Source organism: Nerophis ophidion, linkage group LG03 (genome assembly GCF_033978795.1).
Source record: "Nerophis ophidion isolate RoL-2023_Sa linkage group LG03, RoL_Noph_v1.0, whole genome shotgun sequence".
NCBI lineage: Eukaryota > Metazoa > Chordata > Actinopteri > Syngnathiformes > Syngnathidae > Nerophis > Nerophis ophidion.
This window is the reverse complement of record NC_084613.1, coordinates 88,319,087-88,325,215: the sequence shown is the minus strand read 5'-3', so window position 1 is coordinate 88,325,215 and position 6,129 is coordinate 88,319,087.

The window sequence follows — 6,129 nt, the reverse complement described above, 5'->3', positions numbered from 1 at the left end:
CACACACCTCCATCACACACCTCCATCACACACCTCCATCACACACCTCCATCACACACCTCCATCACACACCTCCATCACACACCTCCATCATGTTTCTCCATCACACACCTCCATCACACACCTCCATCACACACCTCCATCATGTTTCTCCATCACACACCTCCATCATGTTTCTCCATCACACACCTCCACCAAAGCTGCGAGAAGAGCTGGCATCTGGCAAATCTACGCCTACTTTTTGGCCTTCTTGCGTCGTGTGTGTGTGTGTGTGTGTGTGTGTGTGTGTGTGTGTGTGTGTGTGTGTGTGTGTGTGTGTGTGTGTGTGTGTGTGTGTGTGTGTGTGTGTGTGTGTGTGTGTGTGTTCTTGTTTTTCTACCCTTCTTGAGACATGAAGGAAAAGTATCTTCCACATGAGGAGGTGTGAAGAAGTGAGGTCATAAGTCCCAAATAACATTGCATCTAAAAGAGGCAAAAACTAGAGTCCGTGATCATTGCTCCAAAGTCAGGATTTTTGTTTGTTGTCAACATATGAAATAACATGTGTGTAAGAAATTTGAAGAGGTCCCCCTCTGGTCAACATATGAAATAACATGTGTGTGTGTAAGAAATTGAAATGCGCCCCTTTTAGCCAAAACTAATTTTAAAAAATCACAGTAAATATTTATTTAGAGAATTACTGGAATAACTTGAAGTTATCAAAGGTTAATAAAAACATTTCAAAAAATAATTAAAAGCATTCTTTTTCTTACAATGTTTCAACTTTCTTATAAAATTGGGAATAATTTCTCATATTCTATTTCTGTAATATTTTCTTGTAAAATAATTATTTTTTATGAAACGTTTTTTACTTTTTAATGCAAAATGTTGACATTTCATGAAAATCTGACTTTTATCACAAAATTGCCCATTTTTTTTGTTGTTCTTGTAAAATAGTGAAATTGTTTGAGTAAAATTCAGATTATAAAATTGCCAAAATGTTAGTTTTCTTGTAAACTTGCGACTTTTATTGAGTAAAATTCCAACTTTGATCATAATATTGCACAAATGTTCAGTTTTTCTCGACAAATTTTGACTTGCGTTGAGTAAAATGATGACTTCTATTAAAAACTGCCAAAATTCCAAGTTTTTCTTGTGAAATCGTGACCTTTTTTTTGTAAAATTCCAACTCTACAAGCTTTAATGAACTCAAAGTATTTTCCTCAAACTGTTTTGACTTTTCTTATAAAAATAGGAACATTATCTCATATTCTTTCTGTTTCTGTAATATTGCAATATTTTCTCATAACATTATTACTTTTTTATGAATACATTTCTAATGCAAAATGTTGACATTTTTCATATAAAATGATGACTTTTATCAGAAAATTGTCAATTTTTTTGTTGTTCCTGTAGAATAGTGACATTTTTTGAGTAAAATTATGACTTTTGTCATAATTTCGGCAAGTACAATTCAGAATATTATTGTAACATTGCCAACATTTTCAATTTTTTTTTTATAAGATTGTGTGTTTTGTCAAGTAAAATGATGACTCTTTTCATAAAATCGCCAACATTTTTTAGTTTTTCTTGTAAAACTGAGTAAAATTCCAACTTTGATCATAATATTGCACAAATGCTCAGTTTTTCTTGTAAAGTTTTGACTTGCGTTGAGTAAAATGATGACTTTTATTAAAAACTGCCAAAATTCCAAGTTTTTCTTGTGAAATCGTGACCTTTTTTTTGTAAAATTCCAACTCTACAAGCTTAAATGAACTAAAAGTCTTTTCCTCAAACTGTTTTGACTTTTCTTATAAAAATAGGAACATTATCTCATATTCTTTCTGTTTCTGTAATATTGCAATATTTTCTCATAACATTATTAGTTTTTTATGAATACATTTCTAATGCAAAATGTTGACATTTTTCATATAAAATTATGACTTTTATCGCAAAATTGTCAATTTTTTTGTTGTTCCTGTAGAATAGTGACATTTTTTGAGTAAAATTATGACTTTTGTCATCATTTCGGCAAGTACAATTCAGAATATTATTATAACATCGCCAACATTTTCCATTTTTTTTATAAGATTGTGTTTTGTCAAGTAAAATGATGACTCTTTTCATAAAATCGCCAATTTTTTTTTAGCTTTTCTTGTAAAACTGCGACTATTAGAGTAACATTCCAACTTTGATCATAATATTGCACAAATGCTCAGTTTTTCTTGTAAAGTTTTGACTTGCGTTGAGTAAAATGACGACTTTTATTAAAAACTGCCAAAATTCTAAGTTTTTCTTGTGAAATCGTGACCTTTTTTTTGTAAAATTCCAACTCTACAAGCTTTAATGAACTAAAAGTCTTTTCCTCAAACTGTTTTGACTTTTCTTATAAAATTAGGAACATTATCTCATATTCTTTCTGTTTCTGTAATATTGCAATATTTTCTCGTAAAATTATTACTTTTTTATGAATACATTTCTAATGCAAAATGTTGACATTTTTCATATAAAATGATGACTTTTATCACAAAATTGTCAATTTTTTTGTTGTTCCTGTAGAATAGTGACATTTTTTTGAGTAAAATGATGACTTTTGTCATAATTTCGGCAAGTAAAATTCAGAATATTATTATAACATCGCCAACATTTTCAAGTTTTTGTTATAAGATTGTGTTTTGTCAAGTAAAATGATGACTCTTTTCATAAAATCGCCAATTTTTTTTAGTTTTTCTTGTAAAACTGAGTAAAATTCCAACTTTGATCAAAATATTGCACGAATGCTCAGTTTTTCTTGTAAAGTTTTGACTTGCGTTGAGTAAAATGACGACTTTTATTAAAAACTGCCAAAATTCCAAGTTTTTCTTGTGAAATCGTGACCTTTTTTTTTATAAAATTCCAACTCAACAAGCTTAAATGAACTCAAAGTATTTTCCTCAAACTGTTTTGACTTTTCTTATAAAATTAGGAACAATATCTCATATTCTTTCTGTTTCTGTAATATTGCAATATTTTCTCATAACATTATTACTTTTTTATGAATACATTTCTAATGCAAAATGTTGACATTTTTCATATAAAATGATGACTTTTATCGCAAAATTGTCAATTTTTTTGTTGTTCCTGTAGAATAGTGACATTTTTTGAGTAAAATTATGACTTTTGTCATCATTTCGGCAAGTAAAATTCAGAATATTATTATAACATCGCCAACATTTTCAAGTTTTTGTTATAAGATTGTGTTTTGTCAAGTAAAATGATGACTCTTTTCATAAAATCGCCAAATTTTTTTTAGGTTTTCTTGTAAAACTGCGACTATTAGAGTAACAATCCAACTTTGATCATAATATTGCACAAATGCTCAGTTTTTCTTGTAAAGTTTTGACTTGCGTTGAGTAAAATGATGACTTCTATTAAAAACTGCCAAAATTCCAAGTTTTTCTTGTGAAATCGTGACCTTTTTTTGTGAAATTCCAACTCTACAAGCTTAAATGAACTAAAAGTCTTTTCCTCGCACTGTTTTGACTTTTCTTATAAAAATAGGAACATTATCTCATATTCTTTCTGTTTCTGTAATATTGCAATATTTTCTCGTAAAATTATTACTTTTTTATGAATACATTTCTAATGCAAAATGTTGACATTTTTCATATAAAATGATGACTTTTATCAGAAAATTGTCAATTTTTTTGTTATTCCTGTAGAATAGTGACATTTTTTGAGTAAAATAATGACTTTTGTCATCATTTCGGCAAGTAAAATTCAGAATATTATTATAACATTGCCAACATTTTCAAGTTTTTGTTATAAGATTGTGTTTTGTCAAGTAAAATGATGACTCTTTTCATAAAATCGCCAACATTTTTTAGTTTTTCTTGTAAAACTGAGTAAAATTCCAACTTTGATCAAAATATTGCACGAATGTTCAGTTTTTCTTGTAAAGTTTTGACCTGCGTTGAGTAAAATGATGACTTTTATTAAAAACTGCCAAAATTCCAAGTTTTTCTTGTGAAATCGTGACCTTTTTTTGTAAAATTCCAACTCTACAAGCTTAAATGAACTAAAAGTCTTTTCCTCAAACTGTTTTGACTTTTCTTATAAAAATAGGAACATTATCTCATATTCTTTCTGTTTCTGTAATATTGCAATATTTTCTCGTAAAATTATTACTTTTTTATGAATACATTTCTAATGAGAAAATGTTGACATTTTTCATATAAAATGACTTTTATCACAAAATTGTAAAATTTTTTGTTCCTGTAGAATAGTGAAATTTTTTGAGTAAAATGATGACTTTTGTCATAATTTCGGCAAGTAAAATTCAGAATATTATTGTAACATTGCCAACATTTTCAAGTTTTTTTTTTTATAAGATTGTGTTTTTCAAGTAAAATGATGACTCTTTTCATAAAATCGCCAACATTTTTTAGCTTTTCTTGTAAAACTGAGTAAAATTCCAACTTTGATCATAATATTGCACAAACGTTCAGTTTTTCTCGTAAAGTTTTGACTTGCGTTGAGTAAAATGATGACTTCTATTTTAACACTGGCAAAATTCCAAGTTTTTCTTGAGAAATTCCATAGTATAGTATATATTATTAATGTTGTAAATACACGTCTTTATCCATCTAGAAAGGCTGGTCCTAAAGAGGTCTCAAGAAGGTAACAAATACACTAAAATGTGTGTGTGTGTGTGTGTGTGTGTGTGTGTGTGTGTGTGTGTGTGTGTGTCCAAATCCTCCCCCAGGAGGAGTTGCATGACTGCAGACACTGCAGGCATCACAGAGGTGGTTTGCTATTGGCCAGCATGCGCTCCACTCTGCACCAATCAGGTGCTGTATCTGAGAAGACCGCAGCCGCTCTCGATGACGTCACAATGGTTGCTCGGCAACAGCGCTCGTTTTCACACTTACATTGCATTTTTTTATTTATTTGTGTAAATAGGACTAAGTGCGTGTTCCCATTGTCCTAAAAAAACAAAAAACAAAAAAGGACCAAAAAGGACTCAAATGAAGCACGAGAGCCCCCTACAGGTCACAAAAAGTCCCTCATCGTCTCAGCAGGAAGGAAGGGAGGATGCTGTCGCCATGGCAACACCACAACAAGGTAAGCATAAACTGTGCTCGGAGTTTGGAAAACAACAATTATTGTAATATGACATTTTTAATGAATGAAACTTCAGATTACTGAGTTTGTATGGCTTTTCTTTTTCTTTTTTTCTACAAACCCTGTTTCCATATGAGTTGTGAAATGGTGTTAGATGTAAATATAAACAGAATACAATGATTTGCAAATCCTTTTCAAGCCATATTCAGTTGAATATGCTACAAAGACAACATATCTGATGTTCAAACTCATAAACATAATTTTTCTGCAAATAATCATTAACTTTAGAATTTGATGCCAGCAACACATGACAAAGAAGTTGGGAAAGGTGGCAATAAATACTGATGAAGTTGAGGAATGCTCATCAAACACTTATTTGGAACATCCCACAGGTGTGCAGGCTAATTGGGAACAGGTGGGTGCCATGATTGGCTATAAAAACAGCTTCCCAAAAAATGCTCAGTCTTTCACAAGAAAGGATGGGGCGAGGTACACCCCTTTGTCCACAACTGCGTGAGCAAATAGTCAAACAGTTTAAGAACAACCTTTCTCAAAGTGACATTGCAAGAAATTTAGGGATTTCAACATCTACGCTCCATAATATCATCAAAAGGTTCAGAGAATCTGGAAAAAAATCACTCCACGTAAGCGGCATGGCCGGAAACCAACATTGAATGACCGTGACCTTCCATCCCTCAGACGGCACTGCATCAAAAACCGACATCCATCTCTAAAGGATATCACCACACGGGCTCAGGAACACTTCAGAAAACCACTGTCACTAAATACAGTTGGTCGCTACATCTGTAAGTGCAAATTAAAACTCTACTATGCAAAGTGAAAGCCATTTATCAACAACATCCAGAAACGCCACCGGCTTCTCTGGGCCCGAGATCATCTAAGATGGACTGATGCAAAGTGGAAAAGTGTTCTGTGGTCTGACGAGTCCACATTTCAAATTATTTTTGGAAATATTCAACATCTTGTCCTCCGGACCAAAAGGGAAGTGAACCATCCAGACTGTTATTGACGCAAAGTGTAAAAGCC